Consider the following 26,867-nt stretch of genomic DNA (forward strand, 5'->3'; position numbering starts at 1 on the left):
TATGAATGAAATCCCTTATACTAGCCGATGAGCGTATGAGATACTTCGGAGAGCAAAAACTTCCTCCGGCTTGCCAGCTGGACTGTTCAACTTCATTGACATTTTGCTGTGCGTTTCCCGCGTGACAAAGACACTGAAAGGGAACCTGTGAAATTTTTTATTGCAAGAGGGATGCATGGGTGTGTTTTGTGTGGAGGCAGGATAGAGAAGTATAGAAGGTTCTTTTAGCTTGAAACACTGAGGTTTAAAGCTAACAATGTTCGCTGGACAGAGAAATGAGCTTCTGCACATCTGGTCCATATTCAGGCTTGCAAACCACAGTTATGTATTTATTTTTGCTCCGTTCTTTCTGTGAAGTAGACATCGGAGGGAGGGACGGAAAGGAAACCTTACAATAGCTGTATTCTTGAGCTTTGCAGGAGAAGCAGGCGCTTGCATGCTTGCAAGATGCAGAAGCCATAACGACTTCTCTTCTCCATGCTGGGAATGAAATTTGGAGAGTTTTCAGGGCAGAAAGTGAAAAGTGCTCGTTGGCTTTCAGAACTTTAATTTGAGCATGACTAGTGAGGAGGTTTAGAAGCAAACTTTCAGCCAGTCTGGCAGGAATGGGCAGCTCATTTTCCCTCCTTGCCCCCCAGCTAGCTTTCCGAAGTCTGCCTGTGAATAATAAAACGAAATGCTTGTTTGGCAATGATAGTGCTCATGCATTTAAGAAAATCACATGCCCCGAATGACAAAATAAGTCTTTAAAAGTTTGATGTGATACAGAACCACAAGTATTTGCGAAGAAATAACTGTGCCTTCAACAGAGACCCATTGTAATAGAAATTGCCTTGAGCTGTTTTGAAGGGAATCTATTATCCTTATCCACCCCCTCCCCCAGATCATTGGAAGCTTACAAAATACTTTTTTAAAAAGAGGCATTGGCGCCTTAGTGTTTTAAATACTTATTTGAGCATAAAGAAGTAAATTGGATAATAGGTTGCTCTACCGATTCCTAAATGGGTGTGTCAGAGTGCACGGTTCTAACCACGTTTTCGGAATTTCCAGAATTTTTAAATTTTTTTGCAGCACTGCTTTCAGAAATACTTCTTCGGTGATCAGGGTTTTACTTTAAAACACACACACACACACACGTTACCAGGTACCCAAGTATGCACTTTTCAAACATAAGGAGGTGTTCTTGGTTTGTGATATATGAGGTGTGGCTAACATTTTGGATTAGATATAACATGTGTATGTACATATGTATACTTTAGAATGGCTATGTTTCTTATTTAGTTATTCCTTGCTCAGCTAATATTCCCTTTTATGAACTGCCAAACCTTCTATAAATAAGCGCAGCCTGCAATTACTCTGGGTTGTGTTGCATTTTAGCTGTAGAAAAGAGAGAAGGATCTCCCCTTCCCATCTAATCCTCGGTGTGGTTAGGAAAAAACATGTCAAGCCGCATGTATGTCTTGCAGGAGAGTTTCTTTAAGGGTTTAGCAAGGTATTAGATTATAGCTACATTATATTTTGGTCGGTATGCGGTACATTCCAGGCAAGCTTTATAGTGACAAATGGCTTTGCAACTGCACTTGGTTCCCTCCACCAGCACCACCCTGAGCTGGAGACGGGCAATACAGTAGTTGGTTTTTTTCAGTGAGAAGATTTTATATGAGTAGAAGCAATGAAAACAGTTGGGGAGGCAGACAATGCATGGCATGTAACGTCTCAAACTGTTTTCAGCTCTCTTCAAAAAAGAAAGAACCGTATCTTCCTATCTCGGTTTATCTGAATACAGACAATTCTACAGGACTAGATGGAATTCTCTTTAGCGTTTCTGCCGCTTTTCTGACAGGTTGTGTAGTGGGATATTGGATTCTAGTCCACAGCCGGAGACATGCTCAGCTATAAAGCCTTGTGGATATCCTGTGGCCCACTACTGTCTCTTAGTTTAACCTGTAGCTTGCCAGATTCTTCTTGGATAATGCCGTATATGCTGCCATGAGATTTGTGAAAGAGGAGCAGGATTAGGATGTGACAAATGAGTTATAAAGTACTTTACAGACCTCGTTACCTTGTACTGAATCAGACAATTTGTCCAGTTAGGTCAGTATTGTCTAGACTGAGTGACAATGACTCTTGCATTTTCCAGCTCCGACTGAAGATGTCAAAGCTTGGAAAGCTTTGACTTTGCCCCTTAAAATAGCTATACAATTAGTTCCATTTTGCTGAGGCCAAGCAGAGACTTGGTCACTGAGCAGCCATCCTGATTTGTTTGCAAGGAGATTAGATGACACTTGCTTTGTAATGAGCATTCCTTCCGATTTGTTTGCAGAGAAGTTAGATGACGGCTGCATCAAAACAAATGTTATCCCACCTTTTCTAGAGCATTTCCAGACCACTTTCCTTATTGCATAAGGTCCAGTCTTTTGGGAGAACAGGTTTGTTGCGCAAGGGGCTATCCTTTTAACAACCTGAGTTTGTGTTATGTGACTGAAATAATGACGGTCTGTAAGTACCCTAAGAAACAGCAGATTGCACAAAGCCACCCATTCAAGTAATTTAAACCCAGATCTCCCAGTTCCCAGCTGCCAAAGGCTACAGATCCAAATTGCCTCTCATTCCTATGCCTGGGGCAATTGACTCTTCAATAGTGCAATCTATTTAATCTAGAACCTTTCTGATACTCGGTTTATATGCTCCTGGCAGTTGCTGCAGCATGGCTTCTCAACCACTACTCCTGGAAACATTCGATGGTACCAAATCTGGGTCGGCAGAGCTAGTGACACATCATTGCTTCCCATATCAATGTTTCTGTACCATGAGGCATGGATAGGAACCATGTGCTGGCCTTGGCTTCTTGAATTCCTTCCTTCAAATGTTAGGCACAGCATGGGAGTGGTTGTGCCTCTATCGGTAGTGTATAGGTTGGGCCTTGCAATGAAAGTGAAAACCAGCCTCATTTATTTGGGTGTATCCAGATATCTCCAGGGTTTGGTAATAGAAGACTTGGGAGTGCCAAGAAATAGCAAGGGACACACAGGAAGGTGAAGTCTTTGTGCTGAAGAGGCAGTCTAAGTAAGGTGAGATGATGAAACCAGAAACGTTACCTATAGAAGAGAATAGGAGTTGGTCTACTGTTCTTAAAGAGGGTTCTGTTTTTCTGCCTTATGAACAGGATGACCGTCAAGCTGTAATTTATACAGTATGCCCTCTTATAGTCTGCATCTGTATTGGGATTTTTCAGATGTTTTATTGTTTGTGGGTTTGCCATCCTGGGCTTCTTTGTGAGGAAGGGCAGGGCATAAAATAAATAAATGTCTATGAAAAGCTTCCCGCATACTGGGGATGCCCCAGATATGATAATAGCATGACCTGCTACCACAAAATGTCAAAGTTGTATTCTGGTTTTCGCAGCTGGCCGAGGGAATAATCCTAGCAGCATGAATGAGAGTGCAGCAAAAATGCAATCCAAGCAAGAAGTGTGAGGTCATTACAGCTGCAGTTGTGGATTCCTGGATCTGCTTGAGAGAGGGACTGGAAGATGATGCTTTCTGGAAGCAAGAGGGGTAGAGAAGGGGGGGGGGAGCAGCAAAGGAAGAACTGAAGATGGTTACAACACAGTCCCAAGCAATGCTGGAGTGGGTTTAGTCATGCTGGCCACATGACCTGGAAAGTTGTCTGTGGACAAACGCAGGCTCTTTTGGCGTGAAGTGAGATGAGCATCACGATCCCATAGTTGCCTTTGACTGGACTAAACCATCCAGGGGTCCCTTACCTTTTACACCAAAGTTATGGTTAAATAAATTTTAAATTGCAAACCAACTAATAAAAAACCCTTATGCCTCATTTGAAAATTAAAGGGTCTCTTCTGGCTGTATCATGAGAGTGATCATAATATCACAAAAGTTAAAAACACTGGAACTAAAAACAAAAACTTTATCAAAAATTAAAGCCTGAAATATTTCAAAGCCTTCCTTTGGTTATATTACCCCGCCCTTTTATTGTAATGACAAAATGGTTTCAGTTCAGCAAATAAATCACAACATGGAAATAATCTGCTTTTGTTAGGAAACAATACCTTTCAGGTTGAACCTGCTGTCTGTGAGCTATTAAATAACAAGCATCAGCAAAATTGGCAAAACTGGAGGGAAGGATGGGAAGGGCAGATGTATCTTAATGAGAAAAAGTTTATGAAACATTGGATAATTTTACTTCTATTAAGACCTGTCCAGTGTGTTCAGCTTTTTTCCTTAGGATGCATGTCCACAGGATACCTCCAGTGAGCAGAAATCTAGGTGCAGAATGCTACAAAGAGTTAATGTGAATTGGCTTATGCATTGTCATAACTGAATTCAAATACTTCTCTGAGGTATAATTTCATAAGGAGGGCAATTACCGAATCATGTGGCTTGTTCCCTGTTCCACCCCTTTTCTCTCTTAAACTGGGTACAAGGTTTTCAGCAGGAAAATATGGCTCATGGCTCTCTCTTCTCTGTTTTATATTTTCTAAATATAACCTCACAGATACAAGTGATGCAGCCTTGAAATTTTAAAGAGCCTTTTAACATCTAACCTGCAAATGCAAAAGCCACCCAGTCTTCTGAACATTCAACTACTCAAGAGCAAGACACAAATGTGTGGCATAAAGAGTTTAAACTTAAGTTTAACAACACTTGCTCTGAATAGATGTTGTGGTTTGAGTGTTTCCTGCAGAGGATGGCCAAAACAATGATTCCCCCCCCCTTCAAAAGCCATGGAAACAGTTACCTTACAGTGTACACAATCACAAGTCTTTTTTTCTCAATCAGCAGTTACAGTTACAATTCAAAATAGAATAGTGTTCCAGTTTATTCTAGTTCCAACCTGGTCCATGTTGTTTGCATGACTCCAGCAAGGGCAGAACACAAAGTGTGGGGCTGGATTCACAGATTAGTGTAGTATTTTATTAGTATTTTCCTGAGAAGCTTTATATTTATTGAGTTATTTTAAATATGTATGCTCCACTTTTCAGGGCAATGTTCTAATGAGGTGGCTTTTCACCAATAGATAAAGAATAATTACAGTAAAAATAGACAATGTAAATTAATGGAAACTAGACACCAACCAAAAACAACACAAATCCAGAATGGCAGAGTTCCAATCATGGAGTCTTAAACATAAGGATCCAGAGAGACTTCATTATTAAAAGTAGTAAAAATTAATCAGAGAAGTCTTAAGTAAAACAAATGAGTCATTAGAGCGGAATAAAAAGCAACTAAAAGGGGTCTGTCAATGATGGGAGGAGGCAGTTCTAAAGATTCAAAGCCAACTAAAGCTCTGTCTTAGTTGTTGTCAACCTGGCAGACCAAGAAACTCTGAGGTGAATGATCCCAAGGTTCAAGCAGGTTAATATGGGCATAGGCAGGGTACAGGAATGTGTGGTAGCATCTCAGCTCCAGGGGTTTCTGGATGAGTCAGATTACCTAGATCCATTCCAGTTTGGTTTCAGGCCTAATTATGGGATAGAGACTGTTTTGATCACCTCGGTAGATGACATCTGCCAGCAGTTGGATAGGGAGAGTTGTCCCAGTTGGTTCTGTGGGACCTTTCAGCAGCTTTTTATCCTATTGACCATGGTATCCTTCTGGGCCCCCTTGCTTTTGTTCTGGCCTCCGTGCTCTTTAACATTTACGTGAAACAGCTGGAGTTTGGGAGTTTGATGTCACCAGCATGCTGATGGCACCTAACTATTACAACAAATAGCACCAGGTCCAGAAGGCCATCCAAGATGTGTACCTGATTCATCAAGGGCAGCGCAACTCTATCCAGAACAGGCTGCAAACCTCCATCCAGATGGGAACTTTCTAGGCAAAACAGTATTCTCTGCCCCCTTGTATTTCAGCTTATTTGCCTACATCCAACCACAGTCAGAGTTTAGTGCTGCAGCTGGAGCCATGATACATCTTTGGGGTCCACCCAACAATGCACAGAGTGGATTTTGACACAGTCTTTTCTCCCCGCTTTTCATCCTTTTTCTTCTGGTGGCCATCACTAGCATAATGGTGAAGACCTGCATTGCACCTTGGATTCCTAGGTTATCTGGGGAGTTCAAGGTGGAACACATTGCACAGCCACTAGCTCTTAGCAAGCTAGCTGATTACAGCTTGTCCAAAACATGGAATTTCAACAGCAGCCGTAAGTTGCTTTAAGTAGAATGCAATTGATGCTTGGAAGTTACTTACACGTGGAGAAAAGTACAAAATCTGAAAAGTACCTCACTGAAGACTCCTGAATAAGCTTAGCAGTCATGGAATAAGAGGCAATGTCCTCTTGAGAATCAGAAACTAGTTAAGTATCAGGAATCAGAGAGGAATAAATGGACAGTTATCCAGATGGAGGAATGTAGAAAGTGGACTTCACCAAGGATTTCTATTGGGAATATACTTTAAACTTGTTTATGAATGACCCAGAGTTAAGGGTGAGCAGTGATGTTGCCAAGTTTTTTGTTGTTCTGGGTTGTTAAAACAAAAAAGGTTGTGAAGAGCTCTAAAAGGGCACCTCCAAACTTAGTGAATATGGGGTAAAATGGCAGGTGCAAGTCTGTGTAAACAAATGTAAGGTGGTGCATGTTTTTTTTTTGGGGGGGGTTGTAATTTCACATACATGCTCATGCAGTCTGAACTGTCAGTAACTTACTGGGAACAAGACCTTGGGATAGGATTGGACAAATTACTTGAAGATAAAGGCTATCATAGGCTGCTAGGGTTGCCATACACCTGGAATTTCCCAGACATACTCAGAATACTGCATTCGGAAGCAGTGTCCGGGCGGAAATCAGCAAAATATCCAGGAAAATTCCATGTGTATGGCAACCCGTGTTGGTAGTGTCGTTTTTGCCAATTTCCCTTAAAAATAGCTCAAAAATTGACAGATTTTTGTTGCGATTTTCACTTTTTGAAATATGGCGACCCTATTGGCTACTATCCATGATAGCTATGTTCTGCGAACACTGGGAGAACCAGATGCTGGGCTAAGTGGCCCATTGGTCTGTTTTTATCCATTACAGTTTATAATACACCATAAAGCTTATGAATTTGTTGCATTTTAGCTTGGACAAGATGACCCTCGTGGTACAATTCTATGATGCTATGAGCAGTGGAATAGTGCAGTCAAGCACACAGTGTGGTGCATGCATGTACTAGCCTTTTTTTAGACAAAGCGAAATGTTTTCAGTTTATGAAATTCATATATCAAGTACTCTTGACATTCCCTTAACCAACATCCTGCCCTTCAGAGTTATAAGATAACTTTTCTAATTTCAGTCACCCATTGTGGGATTTCAGTTGAAACCACCCAACTTTTTTTAGTGTGGTTGCACGATAAATTTCAAGTAAACTTTCACAGGGCTATAAAAACATGTTGAATAATATATATTTGACAGTTGATGCTGCAGATAGAATCCCGGTTGCAAAGAGGAGAATGCCAAATCTGACAGCTTGTCAGTTCCCTGATCTTCAAACCACAAGCAGTCTCTCTGGTAGTGTTGCATCTACTGTATCATCAGCAGCTGCTGGCTGCGATTTCCCTGCTCCTGCTTTTTGCTGACCCCACCCACAGCATGAAGGGGATATTTGGATGTGAATTAAATAATGTAGAAGAAGAAGATTGAAAAGATCAGAAAAGAAATAAGAAAGTGGGTGCCTTAAATGGCTTTCTTTATCAAACTGGCATTCCAGCACATTTTAATTCTATTTAATGAATGTGCAGTTTTACACAACTCTCTCTCTTTTGCTTCTTAAGCCTTTATTGGTATACACAGTGTGGACAAATATCCATGTGCACATCTCCCTCGAAGTAAACTGAGAAAATTTTTTTGTATAAAAATGTGTTGTAAGTTCTAAGCACTTTGCAAACATCCTCTTAACTAACTTGCCAAGCCATGGGACGCTTCTGAGGAATTCTGAGCTCAGCTGTTGCATGCTTATTTTCTGTATATTTTTATTTATTTATTTTTTAAAAAACTATTAATTGCACAGGTAATTATGCTGCCAAAGATAACTCTTTGGGGTGACCTTGGTTTGGGGGGAAGGTTAAGCTCATGATTCAGTTTTCCCCACGGAAATATGTTGGGCTTAAAAGTGCTGAACCATGGCTGGCTCATGTCATGCTCATTCCTAGGAAACTTCAATAATTACCGGTATATACAAGCTTGAAACAAAAAAACACAAGTGGTGATACGCAAGACCTAACAAGACATGAATGATCTAGTTGAGATTCCTGCATTGCCGGGCGTGGACTAGATGACCCTCGGGATCCCTTCCAACCCGACAGTTGTATGATTCTATGATTCTATATTTGTCTACTCAGAAGTAAGGCTCATTGTGTTTAATGGGTTTTATTCCTAGTTAAGTGTCTAAGACTGTAGGCTAAAGGGATAGCACTGTCCAAATAAATAGATTTCGTAGTATACTAATCTATAGTATCCATAAATAAGTAACGTATGTCAAAACTCAATAAGGCTTTAAACTCACAAGAAAGATGAACCAACACTCTTTTGACCTTGCAGAAAATAACAATCAAGCATGCTGTGCCAAAAAGGCTGCCTTGTTTGCTAGGAATGGTGCCATTCTCAAGTGATTCCCGCACTGGCACTTAATTTGGAGAAGGGTATGGAAAGGAAGGGACATGGGTTGCGCTGTGGGTTAAACCACAGAGCCTAGAGCTTGCCGATCAATGGTCAGCGGTTCGAATCCCCGCGATGGGGTGAGCTCCCGTTGCTCAGTCTCTGCTCCTGCCAACCTAGCAGTTCGAAAGCACGAAGTGTAAGCAGATAAATAGGTACCACCCTGGCAGGAAGTTAAACGGCATTTCTGTGCACTGCTCTGGTTTGCCAGAAGCGGCTTAGTCATGCTGGCCACATGACCCGGAAACTGTATGTCGGCTCCCTCGGCCAATAAAGCGAGATGAGCGCCGCAACCCCAGAGTCATCCGCGACTGGACCTAATGGTCGGGGTCCCTTTTACCATAGGTAAAGGAAATGGTTGATTCTGGCATTAACAAACTCCCCAAGAAGGAAAAGGGTCTGCAGTATACTTACTGCAAGTCATGACATGATGCTTTGATTTTGGAGAACTGCTGTGCAAGGCATTGCCAAAGGGAAGTGAGTACGTGATGTCGATTTTCACTTTGTGGGGTTTTTTGTTTGCTTGCTTCTGGGTGTGGACCTAAGCAATCGGATGTAGCATGCATGGGCAAATATCCTAAGCATTACAACTTCGTTTTTCATGCCTCAACTTCCCATACTGAAATGTGTGTGACTTCCAGGTGCCTGGAAAACTTTTCTGTATTATTTAGAAAATGCCAACATGACTGGGCAGGGCTTTTTTTTAAATTTTAAGGATGGCTAAACCCAGAGCTGTCAATCAGGCTTAGTCTCTAACTTCTGCATCTGTAGGCACAGATGTGTTGGTGCTAGGAGGACATTCGGCAATACCATGAGCTGCAGAATGGACAGAATCTTTGACACTAAATGAATAATTGTGAAAATAGTTAACAGTGAGCTAGTGGCATTATCTAAAAAAAAAAAATCAATAAAATTTTATTAAAGTTTTAATACAATTAAAACACTTATCTAAATAAAAACAAAAACAGAAAGAGGAAAAGAAAGTGCAGATAGCTGTCAAAGATAGCTCTTAACCCTTGTCTCACACGAAAAGAGGTGGACGCTCTCAGATTTCACGTGGGAGCTTTTCAATAGATCTATATTTTCCGTAGGGGCACCTTCTAGCCTACCAGAACCTTGTGATCTTCATCAGAAGTCCTTGTCTGGGCCACACTACAGTTTGGGATTACCTAGGTGGCTAGTGACTGGAAGGCTAGTGTCAGGGAACTGCCATCGGAGCAGGAGGAGGTGAGAGGGCTCCCGGATGATGGTGGAGAGGGTCCCAGTAGGAGGAGGGATAGCCCATACGCTGGGGAAGGAAATCAGTGTAACACCAGTGGAGAAGGGGAGGAGATAGAGGAAGCGGAGAGGTGGCTCCAGGACTCTTCGCAGGAGACAAGCGGAGAGGGGACAAGTGCTCCGTTGCCCACACCCACAGTGCGCAAAAAGCTTTCGCGCAGGCAACGGGGGAGGAGACTGGGCGTCAAGCAGCTTTTATGTTGGAAAAGGTTTAAGAAACGCCCACTGACGGATTCTGCCAGCGACTGAGGCAGCTACAAGATAGAGGCTGCTCTGTCAGAAAGGGTTCAACCATGCAAGCTAGTCATGAGTAAAGGCAACTTACGCACAAGCAATCCCTAGAACCATTACAGCTAGTGACCTTCTCACTCGTGCATTTGGAATATCCTCACCAGAGAAGCTCACCTTCCCCCTAATTTAATGAATTTCTGGTACCTGGTGATAACTTTAATTTTCAGGCATTTTAGTAATTTGGATTGGTTGACATATGCAACCTGACAGATTAGGTGGTCGAGTTTCCCATATTTGGGGAAAAGACAGGGGTCCCCACACCAGGAATGCAGTGGATGAGCCTACCCTTGAAAAACCTTCATGATCAAGGTATCTCCCCTGCCAGATAACCCAACTACTACTAAAGGCTGTTGCCCTAAAATACAAGAATTTTGCACCAGCAGCAAAAAGCCTGCTGCACTGCGCTTAAATGTTCTGCTAACAGAATCTGTGATGCTGCATGGGAATTATCAAGAACCAGAAGTTCTCAAAAGAAGATAACCAGAAGTTATCAAAAGTTAAGAAGAAAATTCAAACCATCAATTTCAGGTATCTGGAGTCTGCAGTGCTCAGCAACAGATAAATCATGTGAGATGTCCACTTTTCTGTTTCAGCTCTAAATGAAGAGTTTGCTCAGATCAATGGCAAACCCCTAAATCATATCACCACGACAATAATCAAATGTCACCCATGTGTGTGGACTGTCTCACCAAGAGATTTGTCTGTACCAATACTACAGCTTTTATTGTCACCTTGAAAAAGTCATTCTCCTAAATCTGAGGGAAGTCAGGAAGCGTCTTGAAACTTAGATCTGATTTTTGCCGACAGCAAGTTCCAGCCCTGATGTAACGATAGCTGCTGCCAAACAGCTTTTAACTTGCACAATCTTTTAGGATCCTTAGAGGACCCTTTACTAGTTAAATAGCTATAACAGAAGAATTGCAGGTCTGACTCCTTGTATATCCAGTCTTAAACACATTCTTTCATTCTTTCAAACATATGTCTGAGAATGGTGAAGTTATAATGCAGCTTATTTGGAAAGCAGTGCTAACATGTTTCATACCCCATCCTTTGGTAGGGAATATGGAATGGGTCAAAGCAGTGTTATCAGCATTAAATATTTGATCAGAAGAGAGAACTGGTTGGAGTGTGATTAAGATGGCAAAGCAGGTTGTCCTTCATGGAGAGCACGTGTTGCGGTGGGAGCAACCATGACATTCCCTGTTGCTGGGCGGATTAGTTTGGTCACGAATTTGATTGGACACCTTCAATTGTTGCTGGGGAGAATTTATTATAGCAATTTTATTTGATTGATGGGGGTGCTATATATGTTCCCTGTGTAGAGCGTTGTTTTTTGCTGCACACATCGGATCACCTGCCCACCCTCCCTTTATTTAGGGTTTGTTTGCACTGACCTTGCTATGCCTGTCATGGGGTTGTCTGCTTTGGAGCAGGGGCCTGGTAGGAATTTTACCATTTGGCTGATTGGCTGAGGCCATTTGGTTTTTGACTACTGCGTAGCAAATCTTCACAACTTGTAAGGTTACAGTTAGGCATTGGTTAATTTTTTGGTTGGTGTAGGGGATGTGGTTGGCTGTGCCTGCCTCTCCAATGCTGCTGCTGCAAGGGTATTCCGTTTCCAGGGGCTCGCCATTCTTTTGTCTGTATCCCTGACAAAGGGCTAGGGCCACGCAAGAGCCCCAGGGAACATTTGGGGAGAGGTGTGAGCCTGGCACCCGGCTTTATTCTCTCCCCAAAATTGTTTACCCTTACTGACTTCCGCAGGGGTGCGATTGTCAGTTCTGTTCCTACCTCCAAATGGGAACAGATAGTCGCTAACCAAGGCCTAAGCAACCATTCACATACTGTAATTGAATAAAGTTGTGGCCAAAATTATGTCAAAAACCAAAACAAAAATGATGTGTGAAATGTGTTGTTATTCGGGGGTGTCTGGGGGTCCTCGACACGCAACAATCCTTGGAGTCAACTTCTGTGGTACTTTGATCTTTTTCCCACAGGCCTTTGCAGATTTATCTGGTGGTTTTTAAGGTGGTTTATGTTGTAATTCGCCCTGAGATCTGCGGATGAAGGGCAGTATACAAATTCAGTAAATGAAATAAAAATAAAAATAAAATCTAACTAAACGTTATGTAAGCTTGTGTATTGAAACCTATGCCCCCCCCCCCCCAAATTTCAATGTAGTTTTTAATAAACCCACTTTTTTGGGTCAGGAAGCTTCTTAGTGACAGGTTGAGTCAGGGTATGTACACATCATACTATTCCAATCATATTCTTTCTCTCATTAATTCTGGGCACTGTCTTTTATCCTGTACAGAGTTATAACCTTTACAAACTACAGTGCCCAGAATTCTTTAAGTGAAAAGATATGCTTTGAATGTGCGTTAAAGGTATAGTGCATGCCCAGCCTCAGAGTGGAGAACTGACAGGCAGAGGTTTGCTACATCCCTTCCCTGTCCCTTACTTTCTTCCTCAAACTGCTCTTCCTAGGAGTCAATGAATCTGTCAGTTTTGGCGCCTTGCAGTTTCTCATGTTTCCAATTTTAAGTTCAGTTCACCCCACATTCAAATACGTTCATATATAAAGAAAATCAAAAAGCTTGTATGAAAATTTGTATATTTGCATATGCATTTCTCCCCATATATACATTTTTTGCATGCAATTTTGCCAAGTATGTGCAACTTTGCAAGCAATTTCCCCCTAACGCAATGCGACTTCAGCCCCTGCAACAGCCCAGTAGGCAAGCTGAATCACAAGAAAGATAGCTTTCATTCAGGAAAGTACTAACGCAAATTAGGGTCTACATGCTCTAACTAAATAAAGAGCACTAGGGTCACATCAGCAGCCAAACTTTTGTTTCACTGACATATAAAGGAGTTGAAAGATACAATGCTTTATGCTGAATCACATTACAGGGTCTCTTGCATCTCTGGCATGCAATGCACACTCCTCTGCCAAGATTCATCTGTAGAGATAGGGGCACACATAAACAAGCAATGCAAATCAGAATTGTGGGTGTTTCTTTTTTCTGGCACCTCCAGCACAATACAGAAGCCTATGAAACTCAAAGAAACACCTCTATGCCTGCAGCATAATCTGTGACAGTGGGTAGACTGTTGTTCTGTTTGTATTAACAGTGTATTCCATCTGACTCAATATATAGTGAAAAGTTGCCTATAGTTTGAAATGCCAAAGCATTGATTTTGAGCTTTCCAAGTGAATATCTGGGAGATATACAGTGTATTTCCTTTGTTGGGACATTTTCTAAACATGCATAAGATGAAATTGGGAGGAAAGATAAAAGAAAAAACTAGGATGAAGGTGTTACTGGACTGAAGAGATTTCTGAAGTAAGGATATTAAATGAGAACATAGAAATTAAGGAGGGAAACACCATGGAAAAGTCAATAAATGTCTGCTTGATTGTAAAAAGGTGACAAAATCAATGGCGGAATTTGAAATGGGAAAGAGGATAACTTGACTGATGTTTTGAAGTCAGTGCAAAGTTCTTTAGAGAGATTGGAAACATCCCTTAGCAACCACAGAGAAGATTTATTTCAAATTGGAATAACCCCCTCTTGAAATATCTGAGACAATTCACCAACTAAGGAGAACACATCACTGCCAGGGGTTGGCAGAAAGATGTGTTTATGTCTGCCAAATGATAATAATGTTATCTAGTAAATTCTCAGACACATGTCTATTTCACTCCCAGTGTGTGGGATATAGATGATTTCACCCATGCAAGGTTTTCACAGCATCCACCTGATGTTGGTGGTATCAAAATGTCAGCCTGTGTTTGTTCCCCATTTACTCCAGATCTACCCTTTTTGCTGTTCTGCAAGGTGTTCTGCTGAACTGGGCCGGTGAACAGGTAGTCATGTGGAATCTATGAAACTATTGTGTGTCGAGGTACCCAAGCCACCCCAATAAAACACAATTCACACAGAATTTTGGTTTAAGGTTTTTGGCATAATTTTGGCCACAGCTTTATTAGAATACAAAAAAAGTGAGTGGTTTGCTTAGGCATTGGTTGCGACTATCTGTCCCCACCTGGGGACAGACTGACATTTGCACACCCGCGAAAGTCAGAAAGGGAAAACATTTTGGGGAGAAAGATGGAGCTGGGAACCATGCCCTCACCTCTCCCTAAATGTTCCCAGGGGCTCTTGCGTGGCCCTAGCCCCTTGACAGGGGCTTCGGACAAAAGCATGGCGAGCCCCTGGATTCCTTTAATGGAATACCCTTGCAGCAGCAGCATTGGAGGGGCAGGCACAGTCAATCCATACCCCTCCACCAACCAATTCATAAAACCAATGCCTAACCTAACCGCAACCTTACAAGCTGTGACGATTTGCTACACAGTAGTCAAAAACCAAATGGCACCAGCCAATCAGCCAAATGGACAAAATTCCTACCAGATCCCTGCCCCAAAAGCAGACAACCCCATGACAGGCATAGCAAGGTCAAGCAAACAACCCTAAATATAGGGAGGGTGGGCAGGTGATCCAATGCGTGCAGCAAAAAGAGGAAGCTCAACACTGGGAATATAAGACTTCTCGGCTGTCAATCAAAAAATGGCAACAACAAATTCTCCCCAATGACATAAGGAGCCCAATCGCAATGGTGGTCAACTACCTTTACCCACCCAGCAGCAGTGGGATGTCTTGTAAGGCCCCACCGCAACACGTGCTCTCCATGAAGGAGAACACGCTCTAACAAACAGTGTATGTAGCTTATAACTGATCTCCCTAGCATTGCTGAGAAGTCAGCTGGGTGGTGCCTGTGAAACCTTAGGCACTATGCAGGTAAAAAAATAAGCCTGTCTTGTACTAGTCGTCCTTGCATTACTTCACTATACTAACAGTGTTATGCTACCCCTTCTTCCGCTAGGTTATGATATGCTGATACTGATTCATACAATAAAGAATGAGCAAAGCCCTTACACTGGCAATGCATGATCTCTGACATAAGAAAACAGCTGCATCATCAGTTATTACTACCTAATGTGTAATACATGAATCATAACAGAGCTCCTTCACCAGATTTGTTAAGGCAGGTTTGAAACACCATCCTTCAGACAAGGTTCAAATGTGCTGTTGAAAGTCTAAAAATGGCAATAAGATGTTACCCTCTTGCTTAACCCCTTCTATATATAAATAGATAAAAGTTTTTATTCGTTGAAATAGGACTTTGTTTCAGCTATCTTTGTCAGACGACTGCCTTTTTAGTTACTATACTCCCTCCTTAATGGGTTGCGTAACAATACACCCACTCTTGGAAAATGACGAAACTTGAAGCTCCCAGATGTCTGCATGCTGGAAATATATACCTACAAGATGTCTCCAAAATTTATGTTGCTTCACAATTTCCCTTCCAGCGAAGATTAAAGGACGGCTGCCACATACCAAACAAGCAAGCATCCACAATAAATGGAAACACTCCATGGCTGACTGCAGTGTTGGCTATGTTACAAAACCGTGTTGCCACCCTCTTCTGACATATATAAAAGTGAATGTTAATGCTGAACATCTATTTCTATTTGAATCATAAATGAACTGTTTGTAAGCTGCAGCTGGTCTGGAACATTGATGCTTGTTTGAATTAAGGTGTATTTCTATATAACTGTTTTCTCTAGAACCGGCATTCATTTGTTCACCTAATTATTATGGATCATCCGGATGACATCATTGCCATCCTGTATTTATGGTGGTACTCTTGTCTTTAGTCAGACCTGGTTCCTGCTTATTGCAGTTCCAGGAATGGCTGGCAAAGTGTTATTAAGGTGCCTGGCGAAGGAACAAGCACAGGAGAAGATGATGTTCCTGGCGATGCCCCACCTTTTCCTGGTTGTATTGCTAATGGGCTATGTGGAGAAATATATTTACCAGGACAGGGTTTGTTTTATATACAACATAGAAGAGTTGCTGTGTATGGGGAGTTATGCGAAGGGTTAAGCTTGTAATATTAAGTAGGTGGTTGGCAGCTGGCAGTTAGTTGTGTAAGACCAGACTGCGAAGAGATGGGTTCTTTTTATACAGAAGTAGTGGGCTGTAAAAAAATTCTTCTGATTGGCTTGCTAGGCAAAATGTTTGGGAACTTACTGGATTGGAAAAGTGGTCTGATGAGAGGGAGAATGCTGTGCCATTCAAATTTGATTGTTAGAAGGGCAGGTTGGCAAATAAAAAGGCCAGTTCTACCACTGTTCAGGGAAAATGAGACTAGGAAATGCAGTGGAATAGAAGAAGGAGCTGGGTGAAAAGGCTAAATATGAAGAATACAGGAGTAAAGGCTGGGAGAAAAGGCAGAATATGATGGAAGGCAGAAGGCTACTGAAGCTGGGAAATACCTGGCAGTATAGTCTGAGAGAGCTGAATTTCTGGCTTAAGCTGAAGATTGTCAGAGAGGTCATCGAAGGACTGTGAGCGTTGAGAAGAGTTCAGCCAGAAGCTTCTGGAGCTGACCAGAGAGAGAAAAGCCTAGTCTGCAGATTCTTCTGTACCTGGTGGTGTTGAGATTGGCTGACTGGAGAGAAGAGAATAAAGGTACAGTGGTACCTCGGGTTAAGTACTTAATTCGTTCTGGAGGTCCGTACTTAACCTGAAACTGTTCTTAACCTGAAGCACCACCTTAGCTAATGGGGCCTCCTGCTGCTGCCGCACCGCCGGAGCACGATTTCTGTTCTCATCCTGAAGCAAAGTTCTTAACCTGAAGCACTATTTCTGGGTTAGCGGAGTCTGCAACCTGAAGCGTATGTAACCTGAAGCGTATGTAACCCAAGGTACCACTGTATATGGCATATACATATAGGAGAAGGAACTAAGATTTTATCATCCGTTTTATATAAGCTTCTCCATTTCCAGACAACTATAGGTCTATAGATGAAGGTAAACAGCATAGTACAGGTATATGGTGGCAGTGGTTAAAAAGTGTGAAAAGTAAGTGCCATGGTAGGAGTAAAGTAGAAACTCTTGTACACACTTGGTGAATCCGCAGCGTTAAATAGAAGCTGGTTCTCTAATATGAAGTGGACACTGTCCATGTTTTTTAACAACACTTACGGTAATTGTTGTTCCAGAATGAGTGAGGTATACACTACTGGGAATAAGCAGAGTATGACTTTAAAAAAAAGTATTTTCCATTCCTGTGGGTTTGCAACAACACAACTGCAGTTTACCCTGCAGGTCTGGGTTTGGTGCAGCCACTCCTTGACTTTGTCTTGACAAGGGGAAAGACTTGACAAATGGGTGGTAGTGGATTGGTCAGGTATAGGCAAGTGCAGCTAAAATGATGCTTGACTAGTTCAGGGGTGAAGGTGCAAATTTGAAGGTTCTGTGACAATCCTAGATCTAACAAGAAAGAGAATGAGGAGAGACCTAGCTGTAAAACTAACCAAGTGTAGGAAGAAGAGTAACTGAAGCAGTCTGAGTAACCAAAAGACTAAACTGAGAAGGAAACAAAATTAACAGGAAACAAACCTAACCACAAACTTTGCTGTGGATGTTATTTGGAATGAATCATTTGTTCTCATCATCTTCAAAGTAACATTTTCCCTTCGATTCTTCCAATTAACTGTGTTCTATCAAAAGCTCATAAACAATGCCATATAAAAATTCTGTTGAGTCCCAAGAAATATGGTTTGAGTCTTTCCAAGCATAGGGTAGCTTTACAATTAATGTGAAAAGGGCTGAATGGGAGTGAGCTTGAAGTCCGTTGTGGCTGTGTCATAGTTTGGTCGTTTTGACTGAACCAAGCTTTCACATACACCTAACTGTTCTCTCACTATTTTCAGATTCTCCTCAGCTCTTTTTTCTCTTTACATGCCCTCCAGGGAGGTTTGATGGTCCTATGCAAGCATTGCTATGAAAGTGAGCAGCTTATCAGGACACGTGGAGGCACCATGAATTCTTCCACGAATTTGTTTAATCCAGTTTTATTTTTAAACCACATTCTCCTCCCGTCCGTAGTTTCTGGGGCTTGACTTCTTTCCTTTTTCAGGCATAGTCTAGTCTGTTTCATCCTTTTTGTCAAGGTTGCTAGTGGACGTCATGTGCGTTTGTATTAACTGGCTGGTATTCAAGATGTTTAAAAGTCATCTAAAGCTAAAACCTCCCCTTTGCTGCCGTTTCTGATACAAAAGCTTTTAGTGAAGTCAACAGATGGTTTAGCGTTCAGTGAGTGCTTTTTCTTTCCTCCTTGTACTTGGCTACTGTTTTTTCTTCTCTAATGAACTTTCCGTTTAAGACTGTTTAGAAACAAAACAGTCCGTATTGGATAGCTCTGTGGAACTCTGATGGAAGCATTTAACAAATTACTTCTGAATATGAATGAGTGTTGCCTTTTATTTCAGTTAAAAGTTATTTATAGTTTATCACGGTGCTTTTTAAATTGATTGCGCAAAGATGCTTGGCCAATAGCATGAAGAGTAATTGCATCATGGACATTTTGAGTGCAAAAAAGGCTGCTCACTTCACATTGTCTGCTTTTGGCAGAAGACTGTGCTATGGCTTAATATGATTATTCATGGACTTCCTTCTGGCTACATAGCCCAAATGAGTATGCTTTGTTTTGCTTTTGTTTTGTTTTAATCTAAAACAATTGTTCACATATAAATTTCAGTATTCCCCCAGCTTGCATTTCCCTTAAGTGGCTTCAGCTGAATTCTTAGAAGAGTGCCAGAAGAGGTTAAAATCCCATAGTAACTGGGATTACACCAAAGGTTCTCTGTGCTGTGAGCTGCTTTCCAGTAAGGTCATTGGTGCCTGGCTATGCTTTTAATGATCTCTACTTCTCCAGAGGCCATGCCTGATCATTGTCTAAATTGACAAACGGTGACTTCACTGCCTGAGCTCTTCAGTTTTCCTTTGCAACATCTGCCGCAACTGCACAGCTGTGCCATATTCTGATGCGGCCCAAAGACTCTTGTTCTATTTTGAGGTGAAGCTATTGTAAATCGCATAATGTTTAGCATAGCAAGGAAGGGAGTTTGGCCAGCGTTTTGACACCGTATGGACGATGGCGGTGTGTTTACCCCAACAACGGTTGTCATACAGATTAAGCATATTTGAAACTCCTGTTAGCAGCGTTAAAAAAAAAGAGAAGGGAAGAAAAAGAGAAAGCGGTTGTTGCTGAGGAAATGAAAGCAATGTCTTGTTCCTACTTGTACCTACACAATGTGCCTCCATTTGCTTGGCTCAGTGTTCCTTACTTCATCTCCATAAAGCTGATTTAATGTAGTTATTTAATGTGCCAGATTAGATTCTGTGGCAGTCTAATCCAGGGGCAGCCAGCATGGTTTTGAACCACAACGCCCTTCGCCCCAGGCTATTGGCCATGCTGGCTGAGTTGTAGTGTACAGTATCTGGAGAGAACCACTTTGCTTGTTCTCTGCTCTACTCATTATGAAAGCACATAATGGTAAGCCATTGTGGTTTGGTGGTCAGAGTATTGAATTAGGAATGGGGAGACCTGGGTTCAAATCCTTACTCAGCCTTGAGGCTCAGTGGGTGAATTTGAGCTCATCGCCGTCTCCTAACTTCTGAAAATAAAATGGGGTGTGGTGGAGGGAGAAGAACAATGTATGCCACTCTAAACTTAGAGGAAATATAGGGTGACAAAGTAGAAAGGATAAAATCTAAGGCCTTCATAGGATGGCTGATCTTACTTTCATAATTAAATATGACTCACTTTTTCTGCACTACAAAGTGCTAAGCATGATATAAATATCTTGCTTGGAAACTGCTTGGGAGATTCTGGATTTCATCAGAAACTTACCTGGTTCCTCATTGAAAAGGTCAGTCAGGGTTCACAAGTTGCACTGGAATAGATTGCTGGCCCATTTCCGCTGAGCATAGCTGCTAGGAGGTATGGTGCTCACCCTCCTAGAATATTGTCCCTAGCATTCCGGAATGCACCTGGGGTTCCATTGCCGACAAACTGATATCAAAAGGTTTCCCTAAAAGTAAGAACAAAAACAACAAAACTTTAGAATGGTGTTGGAGACATGTCCAAAAATCCACAAATGTTTTTTATTAGTGACACCTCAGTGGCAAGTAATGGCAGGCAGACAAGTTTTTCTGAAAGGCAAGTTGGCCATCTTATTGTTATCCAGTGTACAACTGCTGGGAATTTGGTACATTCTCAGGCACAGGCTCAAGCCTCACCAGCAACCAGAAAACAAATTAAACATGCCCCAGAATACTTTGCAGTGCACAGAATGTTCTCTGGTAGATACAGCTAAGTAGCACTTTTTAGAAGTATGAAGCTTTGAGGAACCAACATAGCATGATCAGCAGTTTTGATGCCATTTTTGTAAGGTTTTTTCCATTGCTCATTCCATGTTCCCAGTGCTCAGCAACTATGTCTCCATATGTTGTGGCAAGAGCTTCCTTTCCCAAGAAAATGGCTTGGGTCGTTGACACGATCGCCCCTGAGCGCCCTCTCCTGCTTTGTGGAGCCTGCTTGGCTCCCTGGTATTCTCCAGAGCTTTGGACGAGGACACAAGCTCTCTGTGACTTGTTTGCAAAGCATTTTGAAGATAAAATGACTTGTATCAATCAGGATCTTGACTGCTGTTACAGCAGATGAATCTCCACCCCCTGTCTCTCCCATTTCCTTATTTGTCATTCTCATCATTTCCTCTATGGGTGCCCTCTGTCTTTGAGCTCTTTGCTCTCCTACTTTCAAGGCTCGTCGGGTTTTGGGAGATGGAGGGGCTGGGATGCTTTCTAATGACACCGTGTTAGTCAGCTGCCACTCCACTTCTGCCTCTTCCTGTCCCATTATTTCCCAAATTTTCCCCTCACCTGCCTCTGAGCCGTGACACCCCCCCTCAAACCACTGTTGTGAATCTATACTGTCTTCCCTGGAAGGGTTAGGTTGGGGAGGCGGTCTCCACCATTCTTGCTGCCCAGTCCCTGACAGTGGGTGGCATCACTTTGCGGTGGTTCTGGTCCTACTTGGATGGTTGTTTCCAGAGGGTGATTGGGGAGTGCTCTTTGGCCCCGTGGACTCTTCAGTGTGGGGTTCATCAGTGTTTGATTTTTATGGAAATAATGCTGATTTTCTATGACCTTTTAGATAATTTTTGTGGGAGAGGAGTTATTGGTTCATTTTTGTTTTGTGTATTTTGTGTTCTCATTTTGTATTTTTCTGTTGTGACCTGCCCTGTGATCTTTGGATGAAGGGCAGTGTACAAATTTAATAAATCATCATTGCCATCAAGGTGGCATACATCAGCTTTTGCTAACTTGGTGCCCTATAGATGTTTTAGAGTACAACTCCATAAACCCCAGCCTGCAAGGGTTACTGGATGTTACTGGTGAGAGTTGGTACCACGTTGGCCTGAGTCACAAGTGTGTGACCCAGTGTCATACAGTGAGTTTCATGGCCTAGTGGTGATTTGTCTCTGAGCATATATTGCCACTCTAACCGCTACACTGTGCTGGCATGTACATCACTCTGTGGTTTGATTCATGGCACCATTCTCTTTGAAATTGCTAGTGGACAAAGAATTGGACATTGCTTACAGGAAGTAGAGCTTACTGGTGCCCTTCAGCAAATCATTCTCTCTTAGCCTAAGTCTGCTGTTGAAGTCTTCACTGATATCTTCTTCTTTGGCGATCACTCATACCAGAGTAAGATTGTCTTCCATAAACTCGGTCTTAACAGTGACTCCATAAATGACTGTGGAGGCCAATTCTGGATCCACACGTCCTTCCACAGTGGGGACATAGGTTTCTGGGTGGGAATTCATCACGGTGAGGGTTTGCCAAATGTGCCTTCCTCTTAGCATGTTTCTTCCTTTCATCCTGAGTTTGCACATCTTCAAAGTCCATGACACCTTTGGTAAAGGCTGTTCTCCAATTGGAGCGCTTGCAGGCCCAGTGTTTCCCAGTTATCAGTGTTTATACTTCATTTTTAAAGATTTGTTTTGAGAGATACTTTAAACCTCTTTTGTTGACCACACCAGCATTATGCTTTCCATTTTTAAGTTCGGAATAGATTAGTTGCTTTGGAAGACAATAATCAGGCATCTGAACAACATGACCAGTCCAACAAAGTTGATGTTGAAGAATCATTGCTTCAGCACTGGTGATCTTTGCTTCTTCCAGTACACTGGCATTAGTTCGTCTGCCTTCCCAAGCGATGTGTAAAAAATTTTGGAGACACTTCAAAATATACTTCAGCATTGGTCTAGGCATGGGGCAAAATGTGGATATTAATGCTTTAATATTTAAATGCCATGGTTTATACCACTTGTGCTTATTGTCCACGGATAATAAATCATCCCCTATGTAGATCGAATAATCATGCTTAACTTAAACAAACCACAATGGGCGACAAACAAAGCAGATATACTCAAGAAATGCAAGTTGCTTGAGGTGACTTTCTCAACAAGCTAAGAAGCTAAATGGGAAGACTGCACCCCACGCAACACCCTGTGGAATTTTACTCAGATGTATCTCCATGTCACCAATCATCCTGTCTGTGGTACTACTTTATTACTCATAGTTGTCTGTAGCCATTATCCAGTGGAACATCTAATCCTAAATACGCTTGCCAATTCATATGTCTGTGACGTTTGTGGAATCTCTCTACGGTATCTTATTATCTTAAGTTTTAAATACCACACTTGTTGCTAGCCAACCTTTTTTGGTAAAGAGATGCTGTCACCCTCTTGAAACAAACAATACGTTTGAAAAGAAAATATATCTTCCAAAAGTAAAATATAAAGTAATACAATGGTCTCAAGCTGGTTCATGGATAATGTCTTTGGGGACAGGCTCACCTTTACCCGATTCTCTGTTCAGCTTCAATACAGCAACTGAAATATTGGGAAATAGTTATTCTTTAGTCACCATGGGACGTTTCTTTTAATTGCTATGTATTGCCAGAAGTAGTTGTGAAGCTCAGCTTGCATTGTAAAGAGCAGTCCTGCTTTGTGTTTAGAGTGTTTTATTGAGAACCAGGAGGAAAAGTAAAAGACCTGGAATGGTATTGCTCAGTATTGTGTATAATGCTGAATTTCTATTTTGATGTCTTTCAACAGTGGGGTGTAAATAAATAAAAAAGATGTGACCTTCCTTTTGCCAATGCATTGTAAAAAAAAAAAGGGGGGGGGGAATGGTCCCGGTTGTTCATATATTAAGAATGCCAGAAAGAAATTTTTCACTAGGTTGTGTAGGCCTGGCTACTGTAGTCACTGGAACTAAAGTATGCAGTTCCACCCACTTTAAAGCACAATAATTTTATTTCAGTGAAATTTGGGATTGGTAAACTTCTTTTGTGTTGCACCCAATGACTTTTCTCCTGATAGTGATTATATTATACCATCTGGCATATTTGAGTCAGGAAACGGAAACCAGATTAGAGAAAAACATAAATGTTAATCAAAGTTGGATCTGAGATAAATTTCATACTACTCAATGCATATTTTCCTTGTACTTATGTGCTGTGAAATCAGACATAATTAATCAAGAAGCCATTGGGTTTTTCAAAGCTTCACACTGCAGCTTGGTTTTATCTGTAGCCCAAATACATGGTAATGAAGAAGACACAATTATTGTAATGAATCTGATTTAACACATACATACTGCACATACAAATATGAGCGACCAAACTAAGGTTTCTTGAACAAGGTGTGTTTGAAAAGAAGTTGTGTGGGTGTGATAAATACTTTCAAGGAGCCTGAAGTTTGGGACAGGAAGGTTAATGAGAGGCCAGAATGACTATAAATGTTCCAAGTCGCCAGGCACATCTGTTGTTAAAGACGTTACTGGTAAATGGCCTAAAATGGCTAGGAAATAGATACCTCTCTGAAATGTGAGAGCCAGTTTTAGCAGAAAGCAAGTCTTTCTCCCCCACTCTCTCTGAAACAGAAACACAAATTGCAGTTTTGAGTGGGGCAGAGAGAGAGGACCAGCTTTGAACTCTGGAAAGCACCTTTTGGGGACTGCCTCATTCTGCAGAACCGACAAAGGGCAATAGATTTTGCTGTTTGTGGTAGATATGCCTATTGGTGCTCATATTCAGGGACAAATAACACAGCACCACAGCTTAAATCTGAATTCATGGCAAACATATAGAAGAACGATGCTTTGCGCCATCAAGACCCTAATATTATTGGAGCTTTCAGGCTCCACTTCTCACTTCCTGCCCATGTCTCAAACATTCTGCTCTGAACCGCAGAAACCAGAAACGAAAATCCCAAAGTTAGATGAGCACTTCCTGGTCCCCATGGCAACCATCTGCAGTTTTGCATGCTTGAATACTAGTTCTCTTTCCCCTTTTTTTCCGTGAAGCAAAGCAATATTTCTGCAAATACTTTGCTGCTGCAGTCACTTTGATGTGCCTACACATCTCTTAATTACATGGTGCACTAAGTTTTAAAATATAAAATGGTAGCCTGTCTGAGTGTGAAACCTGCTGGTTCTGTACTTAAAAAGAAAAGAAAACACAGAGGGGAAAATAACCCTCATTATTATTAACATTCAACATTCGTCATAGAGAAGAAATGTTTGCATATACTTATTTCAAGTAACGGATGTAAAGCCAGGCTGTTGTGAATGATTAGCTCTGTGTGGTTATGTTAGCAGGGATGAAAAAGACTCTTTGGCTCTTACATTTGAGCCCTTGGTTTCTGAAAGCCACATGGCAATTTCCTAAACAAATATCACTTCTTTGTGGGAAAGTTGGGTGTACTGTATCTGTTCCCCCACGTCTGCATGCACTGAATAGTGTGGCTTCAGGCCATTGTCCCTTACCCATGATGAAAAGGAGGCCTTAAACATGTTGCTTTATGCAAACTAGATGCCATTTTCCCACATAGAAGGTGATATCCATTTAGAGTATCATCATATGGGAAGTGTCTTTAAAACAAGGGACAGAAATCTCTCTGAAAGAGAGATAGTCGCTTGGAAAGGATTCAACTGTGTATACTTCAGCCTAAACTGCAGCTTTTCCTGAAGAAAAATAGTGGCCAAGTGACAAAGAATGGAAAATCATCAGAGGTGTTGACAGAAGTCTAAAATATTGTATAAGATAAGAAGATATGTTGTATGACTGTTGGAACTGATATGCTAAAAAAAAATCAATAAAAATGTATATAAAAAAAGAAAAATAGTGGCCATTGGGAAGCTTATTGTAGTAGCATTTATAGGGTTGCTTAACAATCCCCCCAGCAGCCATTTTTCCTATTCAGCTTGCAATTTCAAGCCATTGGAGATGTGGTTGGAAGCGGGTCAGGTGGAAACAAAGACCCAATTGTTTCCTGGTTCTGCCAGGAGTGGAGCTTTTCAAATCTGTGTAGTGAAGGAACTAATGGAAGGCAGGTTCCTTCTCTAGGTGAGGGCAGAATCACTGATAATTCTCCAACTTGCTTCTGTCATATCCTGCCACCGTAGTTTCCAGCAGGCATCAGAAACACGGAGGGAGAAGAACAAGGAATGTGGCTCATGGAGGACAGAGGGATAATTGTTTCTGAGAAAAACTAGAGTTGTGGCCTGACTTCAACCATCTGGGGGACGTAGAGTTTTGTTGCTACTGTCCTCAGAGCTAAAAGCTTTTGCTCTGTGTTAGGAGTGAAATGTCAATCCGTTGCAAATTTTACTTCCAGTTCAGATAGACCCTCAGTAGGATGTGCAGCAAAATCCCTGCTTCATTCTTTGTAAGGGATTGTTACCACCACTTTGCCCAGTTCCCCTTCTTTATCAGCCGTGGGGCCTACAGCTCACTAGCAATGATCTTACAGGGCGTTCTGCTGCAGAGGTTACAGGATACAAGGCAGATAGAAGAAAAAGAAGACAGGCAAAGGCTTGGCTGCGAAGGCTTGTGCTTGTGGATTAACGATCTCCATGCTCTTTAAAATCTGAAACATGCTCAGGGGCATTTCATGGTTTCATGTTGAATCACCAAAGTCTTATGGGCTGGCCGAGATTAATGATTAGGACAATTACAGCTTGTTGTGCGAGTTTTGCCTCTCTTAAGAGCCATTATTAAACAATATTGGCTTCCAGCTATGGAACATCACATGGTGTCAGGAAAACAACATTGCCATGCCAGTGCCTGCCAGCTATGAAGGACAAAGGAAGAAGAAAATAGCTGAGGCCCAATTTCTGATTGCGTTGCAAATGGGATGGAACACTTAGGCAACACGAGTCCATCATGCTTAATGGATCAGCAACGGACACCATTTAAGGGCATTTCTCTCAGATCACATTTGAGAGGACTTCCCTTAGGATTTCCACTGGCCCCTACTCTTATATCCTTAACATTAGCTTTCTCTGCAAACATTAGCAGGTGATATTTCCATGCTGTGAAAAGCATTACCCGCTCCCTACCTCTACTATAGTCTGTCTTTCTTATTAGGGAAGGAGAATATTTAGGATGGTGCTAAGGGCCTTAGAAGGACACCATTTACCTCCTGTATGTTTGGTTGCACTATATTTTCTGACACAATGGTTTATTTGATATAAAGCCAAATTATTGGAGAAGGGCTCTAGTATTAATACTGAGAATGTAGTCAGGAATGAAGCCATGATTTTAAAAAACCTTCCATAGAGAGGGAGAGGGAAAGTGTGTGTGTGTGTGAATCTGAGTTCCTCTCCCTCATACTATGACTGGTTTATGCCACTTGCAACCTGTGCAG

General features: G+C 41.8%; 1 protein-coding gene and 1 long non-coding RNA gene across 27 annotated transcripts in view; one reads left to right on the plus strand and one right to left on the minus strand.

Moving 5' to 3' along the window:
- LOC310682389 lies at positions 1 to 20,573 on the minus strand. The gene is made up of 3 exons (XR_014513891.1): positions 19,994 to 20,573; positions 16,569 to 16,744; positions 1 to 657 (listed from the first exon to the last, which is right to left on the minus strand). It is a non-coding gene; the product is annotated as an uncharacterized lncRNA (long non-coding RNA).
- Positions 1 to 26,867, plus strand: part of CD44 (CD44 molecule (IN blood group)) — a 67,215-nt gene that overhangs the window by 270 nt on the left and 40,078 nt on the right. The gene's annotated exons all lie outside the window — the stretch shown is intronic.

This window comes from Podarcis tiliguerta (genome assembly GCF_965153285.1).
Source record: "Podarcis tiliguerta genome assembly, chromosome: 1".
Lineage (NCBI taxonomy): Eukaryota > Metazoa > Chordata > Lepidosauria > Squamata > Lacertidae > Podarcis > Podarcis tiliguerta.